The sequence below is a fragment of the Aotus nancymaae genome, unplaced genomic scaffold (genome assembly GCF_030222135.1).
Source record: "Aotus nancymaae isolate 86718 unplaced genomic scaffold, 86718_ANA_hifiasm-v0.15.2.pri h1tg000020l, whole genome shotgun sequence".
NCBI classification, from domain to species: Eukaryota; Metazoa; Chordata; class Mammalia; order Primates; family Aotidae; genus Aotus; species Aotus nancymaae.
In genome coordinates this window covers 60,302,427-60,329,134 of record NW_026988432.1, presented here as the reverse complement: position 1 = coordinate 60,329,134, position 26,708 = coordinate 60,302,427, and the positions used below count along the sequence as shown (strand labels likewise).

Here is a 26,708-nt window from a genome sequence, read left to right as displayed (position 1 = left end):
AGCTTGCTAGTAGTTTACCTTAATTTCCAGAGTAAGGTTATTAAAAACATAGCCCATGGCCCAGGAGGTTCCTTACCCCCACATACAGTGTGTGGATCCATATAGAACTCTTTTCTGCTTAGACCAAACTGGGCTCAGGTCCATTTCAAAAAGTGCTCTTGGTCTTTGTTACCAGTTGATTAGAGGTGGCAAACACTGAAGCTTATTTTTCATATGGACAGGACCCTCTAGGGCATCATATACACTTCAAGAGAGAGCCCAGGCCTCTGAAGTTATACACACCATTGTCTGCATAGGTGTCAGTGTTTTTCCAGGGTGGGACTTCAGAGCTTTCAATCCACAGAAGAGTCACCATCAGGAATGCATTGACCACACATCCTTTAAATACTTTTTCTTTAATATTTCTGTCAAGAGCTTGCAATAAAAGGTGAGCGGCAAACAGTTCAAAGGCATCCTCTGGCAAGAGTCTGGGCCCAGTGTTCTGTGCTGTTAATCAAAGGCAGGGCCGTATGAACAAAAAGATCAAAGCACACCATCCACCGACACTCTCTTTAGAACTTGGAGCCTCTCCCAGCCTGGCACCTGGCATCCACCTGCACCTGGTGAGGGTGGGGTGGAACCTCTGCAGGACCAATCGAAACAACTTCTGCAGGGTCTACTGGGTGCCAGAAAATGAGGATACGGTGTTGAACAGATTCTCGTCCAGATTGGCCCTATTCTAAGAATGACACTATAATTAATTACTATTTTGGTCTTTTTGTTTTGATTTATTTTTATTAATAGACAACAGTTGTACATATTTTGGGGGGATATGTGATATTCTGATACCTGCACACAATATGTAATGATCAAATCAGAGTAGTTGGTATATTATCACCCCAAACATTTATCTTTTCTTTGTGTTGGGGACATGACAGTTCTTTTCTTCTAGCTACTTTGAAGCGTACGATAAATGTTTGTTAACTATAATTTCCCTGGTGTACTATCAAACACTAGAACACATTCTTTTATCTGACTGTACTTTTGTACCCCTTGACCACTGTCTCTTCACCCCCGCTAATCACTATGTTTGCTATTTGCTGTGAAGGATAAGGAGGCCTAGACTCGTCCTTAAAAGTGGTCTAAGTATCTTCCAGAACACAAATAAAAGAACAAATATGTTTCCAAAATTCTCACCAAGTATAGCCAAGTATACAGTATTGATTTTCACAGTCTTTTACAGATTGATAATCATTTTATTAGTTTAGGAATAAAAAAATATGTTGTGTATATTATAAACAGATCTCTATTTATCTTATCCGCTTAGGATTATAGTAATATGTTTGTTCATGACTTTGATCATCAGATGGTTTTTTGGTGGAATTCAGAGAACAGATTATTCAGACAATCATCACAAGTAGATACATTAAAGGTACTTTTAAATATTTAATAGTTACCATCAGATAAATCCACAAATGGACAACTTTTAAGGAATTCGGTGTTTCATAATTTTATGATTGTTAGAAGCATCCTATAGCAATGGGGACAAAAATGCATGGTGGCTGTCATCTGGTGCTTTCTATTTCTCCGTGAAGTATGAGAAACCTGCGCTGAAAAGGAGAAAGAAATGTCAGCGATTTGAGGAGAATAGAGCATATAAAAATGATTATCATGATTTGTCCTCTTTACACAAAAGCAGACAAAGCCTCTGACAACTGCCTACATTGTCTAATTTAGTGCTTGAAACTTGTAATCACAAACAGATATCCAAAGTGCACTACACATTTGAAAGGAAGACTGTAGGGTCAGACTGTCTGGATTTGGATCCAACTCCTTCACTTAATAGCTGTGTGGACCTGGGCACAGATCAGTTTCCTTACCTGTGTAAAGGAAACCCTATGCGTCCGTTTCCTTATCTCTATATTGGGGTTAGTAATAGTCCTTACCTTAGAGAGGTGTTTTAAATATTAAATGATTGCATATGTAAATGCTTACGATAGTACCTGGTCAACAGTAGGCAAGTGTTAGCAATCATGATTTGAGGTACCCAACAGCACAAGAGACACTAGAGCTTAAAGGAACATTCAGAATAAATGACCCCAATGAAAACAGAAAGAATTTTTTTTTTTTTTTGAGACAGAGTTTTGCTCTTGTTGCCCAGGCTGTAGTGCAGTGGTGCGATCTCCGCTCACTGCAACCTCCGCCTCCGAGATTCAAGTGATTCTCCTGCCTCAGCCTCCCGAGTAGCTGGGATTATGGGCGCCCACCACCACGTTCAGCTCACTTAGTAGAGACAGGGTTTCACAATATTGGCCAGGCTGGTCTTGAACTCCTGACCTCAAGTGATCCACCTGCCTCGCCTTCCCAAAGTGCTGGGATTATAGGCATGAGTCACCGTGCCCCTCCAGAATTATATATGTCTGTGTGTGTGTGTGTGTGTGTGTGTGTGTGTGTGTGTGTGTGTATATTTTATTGCACTTTAGGTTCTGGGGTACATGTGCAGAACATACAGGATTGTTGCATAGGTACATACATGGCAATGTGGTTTGCTGCCTCCATCCCTATCACCTGTATCTGGCATGTCTCCCCATGTTATCCCTCCCCAACTCCCTACCTCCCGACTGTCCCTCCCAACAGACCTCAGTTTGTGATGCTCCCCTCCCTGTGTCCATGTGTTCTCATTGTTCAACACTTGCCTATGAGTGAAAACATGCGGTGTTTGATTTTCTATTCTTGTGTCAGTTTGCTGAGAATTATGGTTTCCAGGTTCATCCATGTCCCTACAAAGGACACAAACTCATCGTTTTTTTTATGGCTGCATACTATTCCATACTGTATATGTGCCACATTTTCCCTGTCCAGTCTATCATCGATGAACATTTGGGTTGGTTCCAGGTCTTTGCTATTGTAAACAGTGCTGCAGTGAACATACGTGTGCACGTGTCCTTATAATAGAACGATTTATATTCCTTTGGATATATATCCAGTAATGGGATTGCTGGGTCAAATGGAATTTCTATTTCTAGGTCCTTGAGGAATTGCCACACTGTCTTCCACAATGGTTGAACTAATTTACACTCCCACCAGTAGTGTAAAAGTGTTCCTATTTCTCCACATCCTCTCCAGCATCTGTTGTCTCCAGATTTTTTTAATGATTGCCATTCTAACAGGCATGAGATGGTATCTCAATGTGGTTTTGATTTACATTTCTCTAATGACCAGTGATGATGAGCATTTTTATGTATGTTTGTTGACCTCATATATGTCTTCTTTTGAAAAGTGTCTGTTCATGTCCTTCGCCCCCTTTTGAATAAGTTTGTTTGTTTTTTTTCTTGTAAATCTGTTTTAGTTCTTTGTAGATTCTGGATATTAGCCCTTTGTCAGATGGGTAGATTGCAAAAATTTTTTCCCATTCTGTTGGTTGCTAATTCACTCTAATGACTGTTTCTTTTGCTCTGCAGAAGCTCTTTAGTTTAATTAGATCCCATTTGTCTATTTTGACTTTTGTTGCCAATGCTTTTGGTGTTTTGGTCATGAAGTCCTTGCCTATGCCTATGTCCTAAATGGTTTTGCCTAGGTTTTCTTCTATGGTGTTTATGGTGTTAGGTCTTATGTTTAAATCTTTATTCCATCTGGAGTTAATTTTAGTGTAAGGTGTCAGGAAGGGGTCCAGTTTCTGCTTTCTGCACATGGCTAGCCAGTTTTCCCAACACCATTTTAAACAAGGAATCCTTTCCCCATTGCTTGTTTTTGTCAGGTTTGTCAAAGATCGGATGGTTGTAGATGTGTGGCATTGCCTGCGAGGCCTCTGTTCTGTTCCATTGGTCTATATCTCTGTTTTAGTACTAGTACCATGCTGTTTTGTTGACTGTAGCCCTGTAGTATAGTTTGAAGTCAGGTAGCATGATGCCTCCAGCTTTGTTCTTTTTGCTTAAAATTGCCATGGCTATGTGGGCTTTCTTTTGATTCCAAATGAAATTTAAAGTGGTTTTTCCTAGTTCTGTGAAGAAGGTCATAGGTAGCTTGATGGGGATAGCATTGATTCTATAAATTACCTTGGGCAGTATGGCCACTTTCACAATATTGAGTCTTCCTATCCATGAGCATGGAATGTTTCTCCATCTGTTTGTGTCCTCTCTTATTTCCTTGAGCAGTGGTTTGTAGTTCTCCTTGAAGAGGTCCTTTACATCCTTTGTTAGTTGTATTCCTAGGTATTTTATTCTCTTTGTAGCAATTATGAATGGAAGTTTGTTTTTGATTTGGCTCTCTTTAAGTCTGTTATTGTGTATAGGAATGCTTGTGATTTCTGTACATTGATTTTGTATCCTGAGACTTTGCTGAAGTTGCTTATCAGTTTCAGAAGATTTTGGGCTGAGACTATGCGGTCTTCTAAATACACAATCATGTCGTCTGCAAAGAGAGACAGTTTGACTTCCTCCTCTCCTTTCCTAATTGAATACGCTTTATTTCTTTTTCTTGCCTGATTGTTCTAGCTAGAACTTCCAATACTGTATTGAATAGGAGTGGTGACAGAGGGCATCCTTGTCTAGTGCCAGATTTCAAAGGGAGTGCTTCCAGTTTTTGCCCATTCAGTATGATATTGGCTGTGGGTTTGTCATAAATAGCTTTTACTATTTTGAGATACGTTCTGTTAATATCTAGTTTATTGAGAGTTTTTAGCATAAAACCTGTTGAATTTTATCAAAGGCCTTCTCTGCATCTAATGAAATAATCATGTGGTTTTTGTCTTTTGTTCTGTTTATGTGGTGGATTACGTTTATAGACTTGCATATGTTGAACCAGCCTTGCATCCCTGGGATGAAGCCTACTTGATCATGATGGATAAGCTTTTTGATGTGCTGTTGCAATTGGTTTGCTGATCTTTTTTTGAAGATTTTTGCATCTGTGTTCATCATGGATATTGACCTGAAGTTTTCTTTTTTTTGTTGAGTCTCTGCTGGTTTTGGTATCAGGATGATGTTGGTCTCATAAAATAATTTGGGAAGGATTTCCTCTCTTTGGATTGTTTGAAATAGTTTCAGAAGGAGTGGTACCAGCTCTTCTTTGTATGTCTGGTAGAATTTGGCTGTGAACCCATCTGGACCTCGGCTTTTTTTTTTTTGGTTAGTAGGCTATTAATTGCTACCTCAACTTAAGCCCATGTTATTGGTCTATTCAGGGTTTCAACTTGTTCCTGGTTAGGCTTGGGATGGTGCAAGTGTCCAGGAATTTATCCATTTCTTCCAGGTTTACTGGTTTATGTGCATAGAGTTGTTTGTAGTAATCTCTGATGGTGGTTTGTATTTCTGTGGAATCTGTGGTGATATCCCCTTTATCATTTTTTATTGAATCTGTTTGATTCTTCTCTCTTTTTCTTTTATTAATCTGGCTAGCAGTCTGTCTATTTTGTTGATCTTTTCAAAAAACCAGCTCCTGGATTTATTGATTTTTTGAAGGATTTTTTTCTCTCTTTATCTCCTTCAGTTTTGCTCTGATCTTAGTTATTTCTTGTCTTCTGCTAGCTTTTGAGTTTTTTTGATCTTGCTCCTCTAGCTCTTTCAATTTTGGTGATAGGGTGTTGATTTTAGATCTTTCCTTGCTTCTCATGTGGACATTTATTGCTATAAATTTTCCTCTAGACACTGCTTTAAATGTGTCCCAGAGATTCTGGTATGTTGTGTCTTTGTTCTCATTGGTTTTGAAGATCATCTTTATTTCTGCCTTCATTTCATCGTTTATCCAGTCAACATTCAGATGCCAGTTGTTCAGTTTCCATGAAGTTGTGTGGTTCTGACTTAGTTTCTTAATCCTGAGTTCTAATTTGATTGCACTGTGGTCTGAGAGACTGTTATGATTTCCATTCTTTTGCATTAGCTGAGGAGTGATTTACTTCCAATTATGTGGTCAATTTTAGAGTAGGTGTGATGTGGTGCTGAGAAGAATGTTTATTCTGTGGATGTGATGTGGAGAGTTCTATAGATGTCTTTGAGGTTTGCTTGGTCCAGATATGAGTTCAAGTCCTGGATCTCCCTGTTAATTTTCTGTCTCATTGATCTGTCTAATATTGACAGTGGAGGGTTAAAGTCTTCCAGTATTATTGTGTGTGAGTCTAAGTCTCTTTGTAGGTCATTAAGAACTTGCTTTATGTATCTGGGTGCTCCTGTATTGGGTGTGTATATATTTAGGATCATTAGCTCTTCTTGTTGCATTGATACTTTTACTGTTATGTAATGCCCTTCTTTGTCTCTTTTGAACTTTGTTGGTTCAAAGTTCATTTTATCAGAGACTAGGATTGCAACTCCTGCTTTTTTTTTGCTCTCCATTTGCTTAGTAAATCTTCCTCCATCCCTTTATTTTGAGCCTATGTGTATCCTTGCATGTGAGATGGGTTTCCTAGATACAGCACACTGATGGGTTTTGAGTTTTTATCCAATTTGCCAGTCTGTGTCTTTTGATTGGGGCATTTAGCCCATTTACATTGAAAGCTAATATTGTTATGTGTGAATTCGATCCTGCCATTTTGATGCTAGCTGGTTGTTTTGCCCATTAGTTGACACAGTTTCTTCATTGTGTCGATGCTCTACCATTTGGTACATTTTTGGAATGGCTGGTACTTGTTGTTCCTTTCTATGTTTAGTGCTTCTTTCAGGAGGTCTTGTAAGGCAGCCAGCCAGAATTTTTTAAAAATGAGAAAACTTTTAGAAACTACATGTTAATATTACTAAATTAGTTTTCACAGAACATTGAGAGGATATTGCAATCATAATATAAGAATATAAATAGGCGGCCGGGCACGGTGGCTCACGCCTGTAATCCCAGCACTTTGGGAGGCTGAGGCGGGTGGATCACGAGGTCAAGAGATCGAGACCATCCTGGTCAACATGGTGAAACCCCCGTCTCTACTAAAAATACAAAAAATTAGCTGGGCATGGTGGCGTGTGCCTGTAATCCCAGCTACTCAGGAGGCTGAGGCAGGAGAATTACCTGAACCCAGGAGGCGGAGGTTGCAGTGAGCCAAGATCGCGCCATTGCACTCCAGCCTGGGTAACAAGCGCAAAACTCCATCTCAAAAAAAAAAAAAAAAAAAAAAAAATATAAATAGGGCCGGGCATGATGACACAACTGTAATTCTAGCACTTTGGGAGGATGATGCAGGGCGTTCACTTCAGCTCAGGAGTTCAAGGCCAGCCTGAGCGACATAATGAAACCCCCATCTCTATAAAATAAATTATTTTTAATTAGCTGGCCATGGTGGTACATGCCTGTAGTCCCAGTTACTCAGGTGGCTGAGGCAGGAGGATCCCTTCAGTCCATGAGGTGGAGACTTCAGTGAACCATGATCATTCCACTGCACACCAGCCTGGGTGACAGAATGAGAACTTGTTTCAAAAAAGAAAAAAAAAGAACAGGAGCAATCTGTTAACAAGATAGTCAAAGAAAATTTATAGAATCAAAAGAAAAAGACAAATATCAAATACACAGACCAGTTCAAAGGATCCACAGCAGACAGGCTGTGCTCAGCAAGACCAGCTTTCTCTTCCTCTTGTGCCACAGCCAGACTGCATTTCCCAGCCCCATTTGCAGCTTGGGATAGCCCGTGGAACCTGAAAACAGCCTGTCTCATGCCCAGGCCTGGCCCCTGAAACTCTCCTGGTGCTGTTCTGAGGCTGTGGTTCAGTTAGACAGTGGCAGTTGTTTTTACAGTGGCTGGGGGATTCTTTGTGTGGAAGAGGCAGAGTGGAGGCTGGCAGGTGGGCGGAGGTGTCAGTCAAAACCATCAATGCTGCTCTGAGGAGTCTGAACTTTGCCCTGGGGCCAGGGGGATCCACTAAATTATATGCTCTGTGTAGACAGGGGTATAACAAGCAGATGTGTATTTCAGAACATTCACTCCCTTGGCTGGGTGGAGGATACTGAGAGGCCAGGAGAGGTGGGAATGGAGCTGAGGCTGGAAGCAGTTAGGAGGCTTTGGTAATCACCAGGTGGAAAGGGATCAGGCTTGAACTGAGATGGTGAGGGATGGAAGGGAGAGATAGATGCCCAAGGATATTGTAGAGTCAACTGTGCTGCCGGGTGTGAAGAGCTGAGATGCCACAGTAAGAAATAAAAGTGGATACAGATGTCATCATATTTGGGGATGCATCATGACTTTGGGTGCTTATGCTCATGGCTGTTATTTTTCTGAGAAGTTAGAGGATTAGGGTTTTTGTTTGTTTGTTTGTTTTTCTAATTTGTTTTATTGTTGTTGTTGTTGTTTGAGACAGGGTCATAATCACACCACTGAACTCACCCAGGCTGGAGTTCAGTGGTGTGATCATGCCTCACTGCAGGCTTGACATCCTAGGCTAAAAGGAACTTCCTTCCTCAACCTCCCTAGTAGCTGGGACTACAGGTGTGCCTCATCATGTCCAGCTAATTTTTTTATTTTTATTTTTTGGTAGAGACAAGGTCTCACTATGTTGACCAGGCTGGTCTCGAACTCCTGAGCTCAAGCAATCCTCCCAGCTCAGTCTCCCAAAGTGCTGGGATTACAGGCATGAGCCACCATGCCCAGCCCAGAGGTCTGCTAGCAGCATCCTCTCCACCACCACATTCTACACTCCATTCATCCCAGACTATTGGCTATTTCATTTATTGCTGCCCCGTAGGTACTATTGCTCTGTCTGAAATACATACATCCCCTTGACAATCAAGAGTTTCTAAACAGTCTTCTCCCTACATCAAGTCTTCTGGGAAGGCTTCTTGCACTTCAGAAAAGCCTGGTTGCACTCCCTTTGAGCCTTTTCTCACTCATGCCCTCTCCCCTCTGGTGACACTTATAAAAGTGGGGTCGCTGTGCTTACAACCTCTTTATAACTAGACAGAGAGTGTCTGATGGCAGGGATTTTTTTGAGCGGGGGACGGAGTCTCACTCTGTCACCCAGGCTGACGTGTAGTGGCATGATCTTGGCTCACTGCAACTTCCGCCTCCTGGGTTCAAGCAATTCTCCTGCCTCAGCCTCCCAAGTAGCTGGGATTACAGGCATGTGCCACCACACCTGGCTAATTTTTGTATTTTTGGTAGAGACGGGGTTTCACCATGTTGGTCAGGCTCATCTCGAATTCCTGACCTCAGGTGATCCACTCGCCTTGGCCTCCCAAAGTACTGGGATTACAGGTGTAAGCCATTGTGCAGGGCCAGCAGGATTTTTTTTTTCATCCTTGTGTTTCCGATGACTAGCCGAGGGCCTATGACAAATAGGTGCTCAGTAGACATTTGATGAATAAGCTAATTCATTAATGAAAATAAAGGGATTGGAGAAAGGTGTGGATCTTAAAGTAGTAGCATCCCCACCTCCATTCTTATGAGAAGAATAGAGGAGCTAAGGACCAACCCCTGAAAGGACAGATAGCATTGAAAATTTAATAAATAAAGTTGGACGCAAAAAATATATACATTCCACACAATTGTATGATTCCTGTGCTTTTTGTTGCCTCACATGCTTCATTCCTTCTTCTTTTGGCCTTGTGCTTGAAGGCTGGCACTCCAGCAGCTGTCTTGGAACATGAGGTGACCTTAAATTTGGAGGCTAGATCTAGAAAGGAAGATCATAAAGACAGTAGGCACCTAGGCCCCTGGATAGCAAAGAACCAAAATACCAGCACCTAACTGCCCAGCTCTGGGGGCTTTTCCTGAGGGTTGCCTGTCTATGATTAGGCCACTGTTAGTTTGCGTTTTGTATTGTAAACAGCTAAACCGAATCCAATGTAGAATGGTTTGCCTTCTGATAACTACCATAAGTGCCCTAAGGATTCTTTATCTTCTTAAATTTTATTTATCTATTTTTAGACAGAATCTCACTGTCACTCAGGCTGGAGTTCAGTGATGTAATCGTGGCTCACTACAGCCTTGGCCTCTGAGGCTCAAGCGTTCCCCCAACCTCACCCTCCCAAGTAGCTGGGACCATAGGCCTGTGCCACCACACCCAGCTAATTTTTTAACTTTTTTGTAGAGACAGGGTCTTGCCATGTTGTTCAGACTGGTCTCGAACTCAGAACCTCAAGCGATCCTCCCGTCTCGGCCTCCTAAAGAGCTGAGATTACAGGTGTGAGCCACCACACCCAGAAACCCTGATGATTCTTAATCTGATTTTACTTTGATTTTTCTTCGTCAGCTTCTTAAGCAAACACTACGCTAAACTATGTGGCAATCAAAGTAAAAGCAGATTAAGAATCAGCTGCTTACAAACTTTCACCCCAATGGGATATTTAGCGAAATGGTGTGTAACCCTGCATCATGTCCTGTGGTAGGTAGAGTCTGTTACAAGAAAACAAGACAAATGTGCTCCTGGTGGATCATAGAAGTGCTCAAGTTCTAGAACAGAACTCGCATGTTCTTGCAAGTAGGGCAGATCATTACTTGCCCTTTTTACGTCTTCAGTCTTTAGAAAGTCAGCCAGATATGGGAGTCTAAGAATCCTTCTGAACCTTGGAGCTCTTCTCTTCTCTTCTGCCTCCCTGTCCATGCATGATTCAGCTCCATCCTGCTGCTGTTCCTCGTGGGCCGGTGAGGAGACTCATTCCCTAAAGGTTCCTCTTCCTGGGAGGGTAGTGGACACTGTCATTCTTCAACTTGAAATAACTACTAAGCAAACCTACCTCTACCATGGGAACATGAATCCCACTCATGGCATAACTTCCATTTGTTATTGTGCTGAAATTTTCCACTTGCAATGGAATGAGGAGAGGAAGGAAATAAAGGAACAAAGGAGGAAGAGAACCCTATCCCGCCAAGGGCATGTTATAATATATGTCCTCCAGGAGACTGTAAGTTAACTGAGGGAAAGCACCCCACCTTCTTGCTCCTCTCTATCTCCAGTATCTAGGAGAGTAGTACCAGGTACATTCAACAATATTGCTGATTGAGTGAACGAGGAAGTGATTGAATAAACAAATATGTAACAGCGAGGCAATGTTTGCTGCTTCTGTAGTGGTTGTCCCAGTATCAGCTGCAATACAGTAGGAAGCATGGATCTCAATGAATGCTTTCTGTAGTTAATGCTGTTCATACAAGATTAGTGATGCCAGACAGGAAAACAGCGACCTGACGATCCACCGCCACTCATTCACAGGCAGGGTCAGAGGTCAAGAGGAGTCTGGAGCGAAAGTGGAGTCTAGAGAGGCTCAGTGGCTGTCACTCCCTTCCCACGTCCTGTAGCAAGCAAGGCTTCATCAGCATTTCTTCTTCTTCTGCCTTTGAATAATCCAGTTCCCATTGTGTGCATTGGTTCAAAAGTCAGAAAAGGAAGGAAGAATCCAAAAAAGCAACATAATGAGTCCTGAACTGCCTGAATCAAAAGTGTATGGTAATTGTATAGGAAGGAACTGTTATTTTTCCCCATCACTGGTTTTGGTTTTTCTGCCTTTCATTGCATGAGAGTAAAACACTTTCACAGAGTGATTTGGAAAGTTCAAAATTTCTGGGCATGAAAAATGATTTTCATTCTTGGACAGATGTGATATATCTTCAGAAGCTGCTTGTATCCAACTGCTGTGCCTGTCTTTGAGAAATTTGACTTTAAAAATAAATTGTAGCCGGATACAAGACACGACAGCTTTCTGTACAGGACCTTTGCTAAGTCTTCCTGCTTGGATTCAAAGATAGTAACTAAATGGCATACAAATACCTTGTGAAAATAGGTATTTTTTGTTTAACTATACCTGAAAAAATATAACTAGGTGTACAATTTTACAAAGAGATGACAAGTTGATATTTATTTTACGGAAGAGCTGGACATAATAACTTTGTTGTTACTTGGTGTGTGTGTGTGTGTGTGGATTTATACGTTTACATACAGGGTTTGGCTCTGTTTGGGGCATCGGGCATCCACTGGGGATCTTGGAATGTATCTCCCATGGATAAGAGGGGGGCTACTTTATGTATAAAGTTCAGTGGAAAAATCCCAGTGGGTGGGGAGTCCAGACAGAGGAAAAAGCCCGGCAGGGTTTGTTAGTGACTGATTCCAGTTTTTAAAAATGTGATAATTCAGCAAATGAATAGCCATATTTTCCAAATATGGATTTTTAGCTTGCCATTGACAGAAAAAGAAGCAGCAAAAAGGGGAACCACTCTTACATGCAAAATAATAGGAAGTAAACTCAAGACAACCTAAAAATATAGACAGGTTGAGTTCCTGAGTGAATGCTGACTAGGATCCATAGGGTTTGCATAATAAGTATTTATAAATCCTTGAGATAAGTCACCATGGCATGACTGAATAGCAAACCAATACACACACACATTTTCCCTTTTGAGAAAACTTTAGGGTTTTATTCTGATGCCTCACAGCAATGAAATGGTTTTTTTTTTTTTTTTTTTTTTGACGGAGTCTTGCTCTGTCACTCAGGCTGGAGCACGGTGGCACGATCTCGGCTCACCACAACTGCCTCCCAGGTGCAAGTGATTCTCCTGCCTCAGCCTCCTGAGTAGCTGGGATTACAGGTGCCTGCCACTACGCCCAGCTAATTTTTGTAATTTGTAGTAGGGACAGGGTCTCACCATGGCCAGGCTGGTCTTGAACTCTTGACCTCAGGTGATCAGCCCGCCTCTGTCTCCCAACTTGCTAGGATTACAGGCATGAGCCACCGCACCTGACCAGCAACAAAATGATTTTTAAGGAAGTAGCAAAACAGCACAAGGGGAAATGTAAGGATTGGAACCCAAATGCTCCCTTAAGGGTCATTCACTCTTCAACCACTCTTCAGTCCTTGACCGTTCAACCCTTCCGGTCAGCACTGCCTGGAGCTGCCCCAGGAGCAAGAAGCTGTGCCTCTGCCCTAGGCTCCACCTCACCTCCAAAGCCCATCATTATTCCCAGGGACCCTTTTCGCAATGTCTATCTGACTATGATGAAGATAATACGTGTTACTGGGATTATTCTTGTATCGAGTGCTTAGCATGGGCCAGGTGCTATATTGATAGCCTTAACCCGTGCTATCCCATTCACTCCTCACCACAGCCCTATTTCTATACAATTACTGTATGTTTCTTATTCAGCTAAACATTGCACTTCGTAGAACACTGCGTTGTTCTATGAAGTGTCTGGGTGCGGTGGCTCACACCTGTCATCCCAGAACTTCAGGAGGCCGGGGTAGGAGGATAACTCGAGGTCAGGAATGCAAGATCAGCCTGGGGAACAGATTGAGAACCTGTATGTACAGAAAAATTAAAAAAATTAGCCAGGCATGGTGGTAGGTCCCTGTAGTCTCAGCTATTTGAGAGGGTGAGGTAGGAGGACCACTTGAACACTGGGAGTCAAGGATGCAGTGAGCCGTGATCACGCCACTGTACTCCAGCCTGGGTAACAGAGCAAGACCCTGCCTCAAAAAAAGAAAAAAAGCCCAGGGGTGGGGTGGGGAACAGAAGTACTAATTTTTCCAGGGACACATAACTCGAAAGGCTTGATGAGTTAGGCTGCTTGTGATAACTACGATTAGCACTCCTCCAACTGTAACTGCAACAATGCATCCAGGTGAAGCTCTGCAGCTGGAGTAGCACTCTTAGAGTTTCCTCTGTTCTTATCAAGAAACAAATAACTTTATACTGGTTGGTGAGAATAGGCTGGTAGCTTTCTTGGGGACAAGGAGAAGAGAGTATGAATGAAGAAATGAGAAAGGAAATGGTGCTTCCCATGGAGAGAAGAGAATGCTGGAATTTCAAGTGCTTCTTGGACGTTCTGGAAGAGAAAATTGGAACAACTCATTTTCTGTTCTTTCAAGCACAATTTAGCCCTGCCCTGGCCCTAGAAGACAAAAAGGAGGCAGGGGCTTCACTAGTCTCCCTTGGTTGCTATTTTCTCTGTAACCAAAATGTTAAGAGAAGAATACTTGATAAAATGAAGATGTAGCAAGAACTTACTGTCCATCATTAGGCATCAAAGATGGGGTAAAAGGAACTAATACTTACAGAAAGCTGAGTAGGGTAGCAATTCTTGGCCTCAGGGCTGTCATGGTCTAGTGGAAGGGACAGAGTGGCACAGAAATACCAATTAATCAGTGAAAGTGAAGTACAATGAACTAAACATACAAACGAATGAACAATTGTCTCTTTTTTGGAAGCCCAAGGAAGGCACCATTTCAAGATTACATATGAACCAAGCCCTCTACAAGAGGGTTCCTGGGCATCCATGTCAAAAACAGACAGATCAATAAAAAAAAAAAGTTACCAATGCATTTGATGCAGAACCAAGGTTGAGAACTGCAGAAAGAGGTTAGTGGGAAACTGGATTTTGAAGCTGTAGCTTTTAGGCTCTCTGAGGCCATGGAGCACTCGATTGCTGTGGGCTCGGTGTGATGGAGAAGGCCCCTTATCAGAGCAGCTGCAATAGGGGTGGGAAGGAAGAAACTAAAGACAGCAGAGACAGGAGGGAGAGGATGCAGAAAGGGACCCGCCGCATTGTGGACTCCCGAGGGTGGGCACTGACCTGTCTCTCCATCCCAGAGTGCCCAGTATGTGACTCACACAAGATGCCAACTGGACACATACTTGTTGAATAAATAATTGAACTGAGTAAATATATTTTAAAAATCTGGAAAACTTGGCAGCTGGGGCATAGAGTATCACCAAAACACAGCAATGAAATTTTAGAAGGAAAAACATTTAGAGAAAAAAAACTGAATTCAGTCTTAGACTTTTTAGGTTTAAGTAATCAGACGTAATAATAGACATCCAAACATCTGAGAAGTCTGTCTGATGTCGAGTCATAGGGCTCCTAAATTTCTGTATTTGTCACCCCTTCCTATTTCATTTGTATGTGACCAGGAGACTAAAACATGCGTTATGCTCCCAACAGGCTAAATCTATTCTGGGATCCACTGAATGCCACTAGACGGACTGCTCCGGAGAATTCCTGGTTGAATGACAGCAGCGCTAAGAACAGTAAGTCATGATTGGAAGCAGTCAGGGAAGAATGGAGCTCAGATATCCTAAATGAAAATATAAAAGGCTCAAGTTATTGGGTGTGTACATCTAAATTTCAAAGTAAAATGCCAGCATCCCACTATGCCTCCTGAATCCAGCACATTCTACCTAACACACACACACACACACACACACACACACACACACACACAAACACAAACACACCTCTTTCCCTCTGAGGCAACTATGGGCCCAAACTGAGTTTTTATGGAAGCACAATACGGAAAGAAATACCCAAGCTGAAAAGGTCAGTGCACAATAATTTATCAGCAATCAATGCTCAACACTGACATCGTAACCTCTTAAATGTGCCTTGTTGTCTACAGCTTGAATTTCTGTGTGGCTTCACATACGTTATTTGGATGAAGGCTGAATCTCTCACATGCTGGTTATCATAAACTGTGCAGTTGAAATTAATAGAATAGAGACGCCCTCTTTTTGGTGACTCACTATTTTTCTGCTTCTGACTCATAGGTTTCTCTCTTTTGTTTTTTCACATTATTGATCAGTGAATATTCTAGTAGTCTAATCCATGTGTATTTCAGGGCTAAAAATGGAAGACTAACCTTGGCTGGGGAAAGGAGCCAAATAGTGTTAACATCCAGGTGCAGAACCGGTTAATTCGAAAGGGAAGCTGGGAAGAAGGGACTTCCCGGGAGAGCGGGAGAAAAGCAGAGAACCTGGGGGGTAGCTGTTCCCCTAGCTGTTCGGTACCTATACCATGCGCTCTGTCATATCTAGAAAACAGGAAAAGAAAAACAATAACTGGGAAAAATATTAATACCATAGAGAGGAGAACTGTGTTTCATTACCTCAATTCCTGTGATCCTTCATTAGTAAGGGAAGATACAGCATCCACAATAGAGAAAACATAAGGGCCTCAGAAATATAAAGTTGTCTATTTCTCTGAAGTCAAAATGACATTCTTGCTTATAAAGGAAATGTCCACTAACTTACAAATAAACCATCTACAAGAATTATTTATTTAATTATATGACCCTCAGTTACTAATATGCCCTGGACACTGTAATTTCTGTGGATTTCTCAGAAATTATGCTGAATATTATAATCTGCTATGCTCTTACATCATACACCAGGACTCAAGTCAGACCATCAGTTCTTTGACACTTCTCTACCTTCAAATCATCCTACCAAATACCTGACCATTTTCCTTCCTCAGATCCTGAGGCCATACCAGTCCTGGCATTCATATAGACCGTTAATCTACCCACACTGTGCCTTTGTTTTCCTGTGCACAAATGAAGATAAATACACTTAGGAAATTAGCAGTTTATGGCCATTTCCAGCATCCACTTGCTGCTCCCATCTTCCCCTGGGAAATTTTCCTCCTGTCTCTTACAGCCCCTCCCCAGCCCCTCTGCCTTCCTGTGTTCTCCCTCTCTATTAAATCAGCCACAGATACGATGTCTTCAATTTTTCTTTGATGGAGACACTTTCACCCCACCTTTTTCAAATTTTCCCATTCAATACCTTTTATCTCTACCTGTAAAATGAAATACTTTGTTTTCTGTTTAGAGTTGAAAGAATTTCTTAGCTGGACATTAAGCAGGAATCACTATAAATACCTTCAAGATAAATCTGTTACCTTTCAAAAAAAAAAAAAAAAAAGACGTTAAGCCCCTGAAAAAGAAGATGGGTCCAAAAAGAAATTACATCCTTGAGCTCCTGCCTTCTTTTCTCTCTTTTCTCCTATCCCTTAAATCTCAGTCAGTCACTTCCCAGTCCTGTGCCTGAGGATGCCCAGGCGATATGGATCCATAGCCATTCCATGGCACCCTCTCCCTCTCTACCAAGAGCAGAGAATCCAACTACAGCCCTGGGGAGGTCTGTTAAACCAACTGGGAAGCTGTTATCAAACTATTGTTTCCTCTCAGTATATTCCCCCTTCATTTTAATATGTTCCCACTGGGGTCATGGTTTTCTAAGCCTTATCCTCTTCCACCCTGATGAAGAATCAGGGCTCAAAGCCTGTTGGGGAAGGGAAGGAAGGAGAGATGTTTGTGACTGCCCTGTGGTCTAGTAATCACACAGGAGCACTTCAGATGGACAATCCACATTCAATTGGTCTTGTGTCAGCATCCAGAACGCTCAAGACAATGGCAACAAAGAGATATGCAGAGAGTCTTCACAGACTGGGATAAGGAGAGAGAGAGAGAGAGACCTGGCAGTATAGAAAGACATCAGTAGATCCCTGAACTATGGACATATTCTCCTATTGAGAGCTCAGATATTAACATGCATGGACATCAATATGACCATGCTGATTAAACCATGTGGGGGATTAGGGGAACCAACCCCACAGAGTCACAATTCTGTGTTTAATTTTTGACTCTCCAGAAACTTAACTACTAATAATCTACTATTGACTGGAAGGCTTACCGATAACATTGTTGTTGAACACATATGTTGTGTGTTATATGTAATTTATATTGCATTATATTCTTACCATAAAGTAAGCTAGAGGAAAAAATGTGTTACTATTAAAATCATAAGGAAGAGAAAAAATATTTCATTAGGTGGAAGTGGAGTGGATCATCGTAAAGGTCTTTATCCATATCCTCACATTGAGTAGGCTGAGAAGGAAGAAGAGATGGATCTGGTCTTGCCGTCTCGGGGTGGGGGCAGCGGGTAAGAGGCAGAAGAAAATCCACTTATAAGTGGACCTGTGCAGTAACTGTGTTATTCAAAGGTCAACTTGTAGTTGCATCAGAAAACCTGTTAACATAGACGGGCAGGTAGATGCTTACTAACAAAGTACAACAGAAGTAGACTAAAAGTTTGGTTGCTTAAAGTAATTGGGAAAGTAGTGGCAAGGTGGCATAATTTTTCCACCTCCCCAAATCACCCCATGGAAACAGAGCAACTAAGATAACACGAGCAAATCCCACAGACAAAGATCTCCAGTAAAGCAATGGGAAAACACATCCCTATAAACCTCCAAATACGTGTGGGTTGGAATAAACTACTGGTGAGATTAAGACCTGCATGGTGTCTTCAATACGTCAGAGGAAATAAGAGGACAAAGGGCCTTCTGATGGCCCCAAGAAGCAGAGAAACGAAGACAGTTTCGCCACAAAGCTTGGTGGGCCACTCAGGGAAGGGCAGCCGAAACACCTAGAGTGCTGCTGCCTCCAACTTGTGGGTGAACTAGCTTGTGCTGGACAGCCTGGGCCCCATGGACCCTAAAGGGACCCATAATAGCCAACATCCCTCACTGAGGAGAAACTACTGGAACAGAATCCAAATTAAGCAGGAGAAAGACAATAGGAGCAAAGGAGGCAAAAGAAAGAAGATGCAGGTACAAGTGGAGGGAGGAGCAAAGAACCGACAGATAAAAGATACATATTTGTAACACATCCAGAAATAATAGAAAAGGCAGCTCTAAATCTCTAGGGCTAGGAAACTCTCCTAGTTCATTCTCTTCTAAGAGTACAATAAAACTCATCTCACTTAAACATCAATAAAGAAAAAATGGTCATCGAATTTATGATAAAGAAAAACAAATTTAGGAATGTAATGTCTCTGCAGACAATAAAAGCATGCCAGAAAGATATGCAAACAAAACAGAAGAAAATTCTAATCCAATATTTTACATCAATCTGGAAAAAAAAGATAGCCACTCTGAAAGGACAGCAAAACCCAGAATTTTAAAAACTCAAAAAGAAGCTAATTTGAAAAAACAAAGACTTGAAAAGGAGTTTATAAAAATAGAAAAATATTAGAATTGGAGGAAAAACTTATTTCAAAGTTTTAGGCTAGACTAGAAGAAACAAAATGGTGAATGAACGCCACAGAAAGTTTCTTAAGAAAAATAGAAAAGGAAAGAATGAATAGCTTTAAAATAAAAAGATTTAAAACATATATACAAAAAAGGCATAGACAATAGGAATAGGAGAACCAAGGAACATATAATAGAAGTTCCTAAAAAAGAAAATCAATGCAATGAAAGAACAAATGTTATCAATTATAATTCAAAGACTACTTTTCTGACACAAAAATAGACTTGTCCAACATTTGAAAGGACATACTTGGTGAAATTGGCCCAGAATGGCCTACATATAAACATAGTCTCGTAAAACTATTGACCTTTAAAAAAGAAAAAAGTCTCTTTGGCACTAGTTAAAAGGTCAATATCCCTTATAAGAGAAAGAAAATCAGATTGTCATCAGACTTTTCGACAGCAATGCTTTATGCCAGAAGACAATGGTGTAAAATATTTAAGAAACATTAAGGAAAGCAGATGTCAGCTGAAGATTTTATAGCCAGCAACATTGATCTTTAAATACCATGGTCACAATTCTTTTTTTTTTTTTTTTTTGTTTTAACCAACTATAGTAGTCATGGTCACAATTCTTAATAAACACACAAGAATTCAAGAAGTAATGTTCCTGTGAGCCTTTTCTGGGAAATGTATGGAGACCAAACCTCAGGAAACCAATATGACCAGAGAGGTAACAATAGACTGGCAGTGAGCATTAAGTACACATTTTTTTGGATAACTCATAGTGCCTGTAGTTTATAAAGGAGAGAGTATAAAATGTGATGGCCATTTGCTCTATATACAATTAACTGTCAAAAAATGAGCAGGGAGCATAAATTGGAAAGACAATATAAACAGTAGAATAAGCTCTATGATTGCCTCAAGGATATCAATGGAGAATAAAAACATATCTGTTGAAAAGAGATGCCGGGGAACAGGGGAGAAGGTAAAGAAGAGGTTATTAGCTAATTTCAATTTTAGTCATAGCAGGATGGGGGAAAAAAAGCAAAAATGGGATTAAAAGTATTATTTAGAGATGTTAATAAAATTATAGATTATAAGAAGATGTTAATAAAAAAGGGCTCAGAACAAAATAGTGCAAACATTTCTAAATACAAAAAGAGGCTGGGTTCAGTGGCCCACACTTATAATCCCAGTCATTTGGGAGGCTGAGGCGAGAGGATTGTTTGAGCTCAGGAGTTCAAGACAAGCCTGGGCAGCAAAGTGAGAACCCTATTCTCTACCAAAAAATTTAAAAAATTAGCCAGGCACAGTAGCATATGCCTGTAGTCTCAGCTGTTTGGGATGCTGAGGCAGGACAATCCCTTGAGCCCAGAAGTTTCACGTTGCAATGAGCTATGATGGCACCACTGCACTTCAGCCTAGATGACAGGTTGAGCCCCTGTCTCAAACACACACAAAACAAAAAGATAGGAGAGAGACAGAACACATGCACGTGAGCAAATAATGTAGACAAGTGCTTCTCAGACTCTGTAGTGAAGGACCACTTTTTTCCCCCAATAATTTGTAAGCGACACTTGTGAAATACAAAATATGCTTGACTCTAGTGGCAATAATCAAATTATTTTAAATATTTCTCAATGTGTTTGGTTGTTGTTGTTGTTTTGTTACTTTCTATTTACAAGCCATCATAGCTTGGTAGCAAACAGCTCAGGGAGCAGCCTTGATACAGACCACATAGGAAAAGAGTAGAAACATAAGGCAGTAAAGATAGAGGTAGTCACAGGTATATAGATGTGAATGTGTCTGCATGCTTGTGTGGATGGAAACACATGTAACAAACATGACAAAAGTGATGCCAAGCATTTGGATCCTAAAAATAAATTTACCAATTAAATTTAGTTTTTAAAAAGATTTCCAGATCACCTAACAAAGCAAAATTCAACACTCCAGGGTGCTAGATAAATATAGACTTTTAATAATAATATATATGTTTCTTTCAGGTGGAGAAAAGTCTGTACAGTATGCTACCAATTGTCTAATAGAGGAGAGTGGAGATACAAAAATATACAAATATATATCAGTTTTGTATAATTATAGCTTAATATATAATGGACATATAAATACAGCATTTACGCATAAAATATTTAAAGGTAGAGGAAGGAAATAAGGTTGAGGAGACAAGGAGAAAAACTAGACTTGTTTTGTAAATTTGGCTTTAGAGTCATGTACATCTTTGCAATATAATAAAGTGAAATTAAATTTAAAATAAAGTGATTCCTAAACATCAAAAGTAAAATAAGACAGTTGAGCCAGTTTATCCAGTAGGTGGCAGAACAGCACCAAAGGGCCTATTCCAAGTGACTAAAACATAGTAATTTGACTGTGTTAGCAGAATGTTATCAGAAGGACAAATACAACTGCAAAGTGTCTTAAGCTGATTTTTGTAATCATTTTGCTGGTGGTAGTCTTATATTTATTTGAGACTGTTGCGTGTGTGTATTATGAATACAGTAAATGAATAAATATTTGAAATTTGGCATGGGAAAAGGAGACTAAAAAAATCCTCCACTTGAATTTGAATAGGAAACATTATCATGAATTCATGATGAATATTATTTTATTAAATCCATGTTTTCTAGCATTGTTCTCTGAAAAGACTTAGAACGTGGTCAACCCTTCACACACATAGATAATGTTCTCTACATACCATTTTCCACTAAAAGGAATCAAAGGTTCCCTGAAGAAATAGGTGATTACAGGTCTGAGGAAGGAAGTGTACAAGATGGATGTGGAATATCATAAACTACTTTGGTGATATCAGAACTCTGCTATTAAGTTAAAAGAGGTTCTCTGGCCAAAGATGGGAAAATTTGAACAATAGTAAATGTAATAACTGCAATGAACTGAAACACATCAAATATTAAAAGTCATGAATTCCTAATCATATTGTCAAAATAAAATTGATCATTGATCATCCTTGGAAAATGCAAGGAAACCAAAATCATTATTTTAAAAACAAGCAAATAAAAGGAAGAGATCAAACATTTATTCTAACTTCCCTATGCATATTATTCCAAGTAACCAAGTGGTTGATGAGATATTTCTCTTGATAGAAGTATTCCATCTAATAAATGAAGAAAGAATTTTAAAATTCTAGTATCACTGTTTTGCAACCTTTAGTGAATTATTGAGTGTAGACAATGGTAATCAATGACTGCCAATCTCACAAAAAGGCCACCAGACATGTGCTTCTGTATGGAGGTACACACCACCACCTATGGGGTATTTTTGCCAAAAATTGAACCTCAATCTGATGACGTCCCTGGGTCTACTGTATTCAGTACTAGTCCCATGTGGCTACTGAGCATTTTAAATGTGGATAGGGCAAATTGAGATGCTCTGTACATGTAAAATATACACCAGATAGCAAAACTTAATATGAGAAAAGGATGTAAACTATCTCAATAATTTTTAATATTGACTACATACATAGTGTTTTTGACATATTGGGTTAAATAAAATTATATTATCAATATTAATTTTAATTGTTTTTACTTTTTTAAAATGTGTATTATAAAATTTGAAATTATATTTGTGGCTCATATTTCTATTGTTTGTGCTGTTCTTAATTCTAACTACAACTTACAGGAAATACGCTGGACCGAGGAACATGTTAAATGACACCAGAAGGATAGAAAGAGCAAAAGCCAGGCTTTAGAAAACTCTGCAACTCACATTTCTAATGCATTTTAATGGTGGAGTCAAAGTTACTAAAAATTTATGAACATGAGCACTGTAATTAATATGTAAGGTAGTCATAAATATTAATATCTGTGAAATCATAGGTTTGATATCTCAGTTCCATTTTCACTGTTTCTCAAATATTGCATAACGATAAAAAGCCTATATTTTTGCATTGCCTAATTTATCACCAGTGGTATGTACACTGCACTATGGAAAATACTGATATATTTTCAATTTTTAATAATGTGAAAACTTGATTATCTCAGTTTTTTCAGATAGATAAATACATAGTTATGATTTCTATGCTGTTAGAAAGCCTTTATTTTTTAATCAATAAAATTAATTTTAATAATACATTTTGGCATAATATATCTAAATGTCAATTTCAACATGTACTAAATATAGCAATTATTAATGAGAAATATTACATTCTTTTGGCTTTGTACTAAACATTTGAAATGTGGTTTACATTTTTCACTTATAGTATCAAATGCTAAATTGTTTTTTTTTTTTGTTTGTTTTTTTTTTTGTATTTTTAGTAGAGACGGGGTTTCACCATGTTGGCTAGGATGGTCTCAATCTCTTGACCTTGCGATCTGCCCACCTCAGCCTCCCAAAGTGCTGGAATTACAGGCATGAGCCACCGTGCCTGGCCACAAATGCTAAATTTTTATTAGAAATATTTAATCTAGATAGATATCTTAAAATTTACATTTGAAAAAAAATAGATTCAGATACCTAAGTTGTTACAAGCATATTTTAAAATTTTCAATGACTGAATTGAGTATCAGTTTTTAAATTTAAATCAATGAAATTAATTCCAATTAAATGAAAATTTAGAAACTCCTTCCTCAGTCACACTAGCCACATTTCAAGTAGAATTCCTTTGTTTCAAATTCACTTTGTCCTAAAGCTGCAAGTTGAATTTCTACATCTCATCAGAATGGACTTGTTTAAACTATTTTTTAATTAAAACATAATACAAAACCACTTAGATATGTAAAATTTTAAAATTCTCCCTTTTTTCTCTCCCATCTTTACTATTTTCCTCAAATTTGAGATCAAATTAATAAATATATTCAAAATGTTTCTAACTGTAAAAGTTAAACATTTAATTAGGCTTGCTCAGACTTCACTTTTACAGTATTTCTTACATACCTAACATAATAAGTGCTCAAAAATATTAGGTAATTTGTCTCTGTTTATTAAATCAGGAATTATTTAATAGTATCTGAACTTTTGTTTTTTCTGATTTATGAGAAAAAAATCATTCCAGTTTAGCATGCTTTAATATCTTATTGGGATAAATAAATAATATAAAATGTCTAAATAACTTAAAGAAAGATAACTTACATTCTCTATAGCAAAACACTGATACAGTGTATATATTGAAAGTAACGTTGCACTAAAGCGAGTGAACACTAGGGGGCAGTGTTGTTAGCGCGGAACTCTCAAGAGGCTTGAAAAGGAGCGCTCAAATCAAATCCCCAACAGCTAGTGCGATAAATGGGGTCTAATAGCAACAAAAGAATGTGTACGTTTAACTTTACTTTGTGAAGCTATATGGACCATATACGTATTATTCACAAGGTGTTGGAGGAGACGCTTTGTTCAAACCCTGAGCCCTTATAAGGTTGGATTCAAGCTCTTTCTGGAAAAGTCTTCCTTATGGAATTTTCTGTCCCAAAGAAGATACAAAAGAGTAGGCATTGCCAGAAAGTAACAATTCATAAATACTAACCCCAAGTGCCTGTATAATATTTAGTTCCTACCTCATTTTATCCTTTACTTATATCTACCATTCCTTTTATTTTCCTCTACTCGCTCAGGCTTCTTTGCAGCACATTTTTAGAATATTCTGAGAGCATCTTAGCTCTCACTCCAGCTTTCTCTTTCCATCCTCAATTCATTTCAACTCAGCGAATTCCAAAGCAACAAAAGTGTATTAAGTAACTAATCCATAATGCCAGCCTCTACCTAAAAGGATAGAACCAAAGCTAAAAAAAAACAAAAGCTAGGAAAATTTATTTACATTTTCTAAAATTACATTGTTGTCTATTTTAAGGGCATAAAATTCTTGTGAGTAGTGACTTTAAGCTACATTTTGCAAAAAGTATTGAGCATAATGTATAGATGCTTAATATATGATGAGGTAAACATTTACACCTCAGACTCGGAACAGGCAGACAGCTAAGTTCTCTTACTTTTTAAATATGCAATGAATTTTCTAATAGTCAGGTAACAAATCAATTTTTGTTTCTCTTTTAGAAAATTTAAATCTATACATACTAAAGAGCTGTGCTCCAAATTGTGAGTCTGGCCTACTTAAATCTGAATAAATCATTCTAGAGAGTTGACATTATTTAGTTTTGAACAATTCTTGAAGTCTGTTTGGACTTCATAATTTAGCAGCAGGTGGTTCTGGTGGTTTTAAAAGTCCATGATTAATATAATTAATCCTAGTTGGTTTTTAGTCATCTCTTCAGATCTTTTGTACCCGGAATTTCTATAGCCTATTTGCCTGCAATTGTATAAATAATAAATGGTTTTCCCTCCTCTGTATAGTAGCAAGCATCCAGGTTTTTGCAACTTGGAATTTCAGCTCCTCTCAGCTTCTATCAGGTTTGAGATATTTTTAGCCTCCCTCTATCAGTCAGAATCCATGGAAGAGAAGTCCCATTCAAGAGGGTTGAGGCGAATTTAAAGAAGGGTCTGTTTACAGAGCAATGGTCAGAGTTAAGAAAATACAGCCAGAGAGGCCGAGGGACCCAGAAGTGAGCACAGTGGGAAGCCCTCACCACTGTAGGCCTGAAGAGTCAGACTAGGGGAAGGAACGGGGTTCCCAAGCCTGTGGGCACTAGAGCTGTGGACAGGCTGCCATCGCTGGGGGGCAGATTGCTGCTGAAACACCAGCACAGGGAGGAGTCGCACAGAAGGACCCAGAGCTGTCTCCCGCAACCCTCAGCCCCCAGCCAGGGCCTCGCCTGGACCACCCGGATCTAGGCAGGGAAGAGCCAAGCACTGGGGAAGGTGGCCTAGGAAAAGGAGGGTCACAGGCCACTGAATGTTCTCACTCTTAATAAACAAGAGTTTTACCCTTTGAGGGGGTCTTTGTGGTTCTTCCCTCCTTATCTTTTTATTTCACTCACCACATTCTTACCAAACCAAAGGGAAAACAACAGTGAAAGGAAACTCTTCCTTACACACGTCAGGCTTTTAGACAGAACCTTTTTTTCCTCATCTCATATATCTTGTCTTTTGTTTGGTTCAAAAGGAAGCATTTTCTACTCTATAAAAATCTAGAACTTTGTCTTCGCAACATCTCGCTGTGATGAGCTTTGAAGTGGGTCTTAAGCCCCTTTAAAAGATGCTGCACCCGGATTTTGTTGCTGCGCCCTGCTTTGGGGAAGCTTAGTCAGTGATCCCATGAGAAGGGAGCTTGTGAGAGCTTCATTTTCTCCTGAATCGCTTAGGAGGTCCCACTAAAGCCCCTGCTGAACTCATCATCCCCAGCCTGGACCATGTTTGGTTAATTTCCAGTTTTTCCTTTCCTTACGATAACCCACTTGAAACTCCAGCAGGGGAAAAAAAAATCAAATGCAAAACATGTTGTCACTTTTATAAGATATTGCTCTCCTTGCCCCACCCTCACCCACTCCCCTTTCTCCCCTTCCTGACTTTTACTGAAAGGAGGAAAGACAAGGAAATCTCAATGGCTTCATTCTCAGCGCACATTCTAAGTCTGTCATTAAATGACCGCTGATTTTGTCACCTACGTATGAACAGAACTCTCTAAGAAAGCAATTGATTAAAGCCAATGACTTTCTTTCAAAGAGCATTTGCTGTGCTGAAATGGAATCAGTGAATAAAAATTTATTCTGTTATTTTTCTTTTTTTCTAAGAGTCCTCTCCATTATTCAAAAGAAGCCTGTCTCATCTTGTTTCCAAGCTCCTTTTCCCTTTCTTTCCCCTGTGCTGTGGATTTCCTACCTTCTTCCCACTTGAGTTGCCGGTGCAAGAGAGGGGCTCCTGCTTGGGTCCCCACAGCAGTAGGTTTTGTCTCTTCATCTCCTTGTCTTCTGAAGATAAATCCTTGGCAGAACTGAAAAAAAAAATCATGGAATGGCTTTTTTACATTTCTGCCAGGGGGAGGCTATTTTGTAATCTTTTTGCAGCCTTCTTGAGCACAACCCAATCCCAAGCTGACTTGATTATCTCCTTAACTGTTTAGAGCAAAATTAAAAACTGGATTTTCTTACCTGCCCCAGGAGCAGATGTGAC

At 39.7% G+C, this 26,708-nt stretch overlaps 1 protein-coding gene and 1 long non-coding RNA gene across 4 annotated transcripts in view; one reads left to right on the top strand and one right to left on the bottom strand.

The window, feature by feature from the left end:
* DLGAP1 (DLG associated protein 1) overlaps positions 1-26,708 on the top strand; it is a 989,022-nt gene that overhangs the window by 467,617 nt on the left and 494,697 nt on the right. For all 3 annotated transcript variants that reach the window (XM_064379376.1, XM_064379377.1, XM_064379375.1), the window contains exon 4: positions 14,811-14,896. The gene's annotated coding sequence lies outside the window, so the exon portion shown is untranslated. The remainder of the gene's footprint in view (positions 1-14,810; positions 14,897-26,708) is intronic.
* Positions 1,273-26,628, bottom strand: LOC135276076 (uncharacterized). Its single transcript, XR_010343645.1, has 3 exons — positions 26,418-26,628; positions 12,518-15,675; positions 1,273-1,589 (listed from the first exon to the last, which is right to left on the bottom strand). It is a non-coding gene; the product is annotated as an uncharacterized LOC135276076 (long non-coding RNA).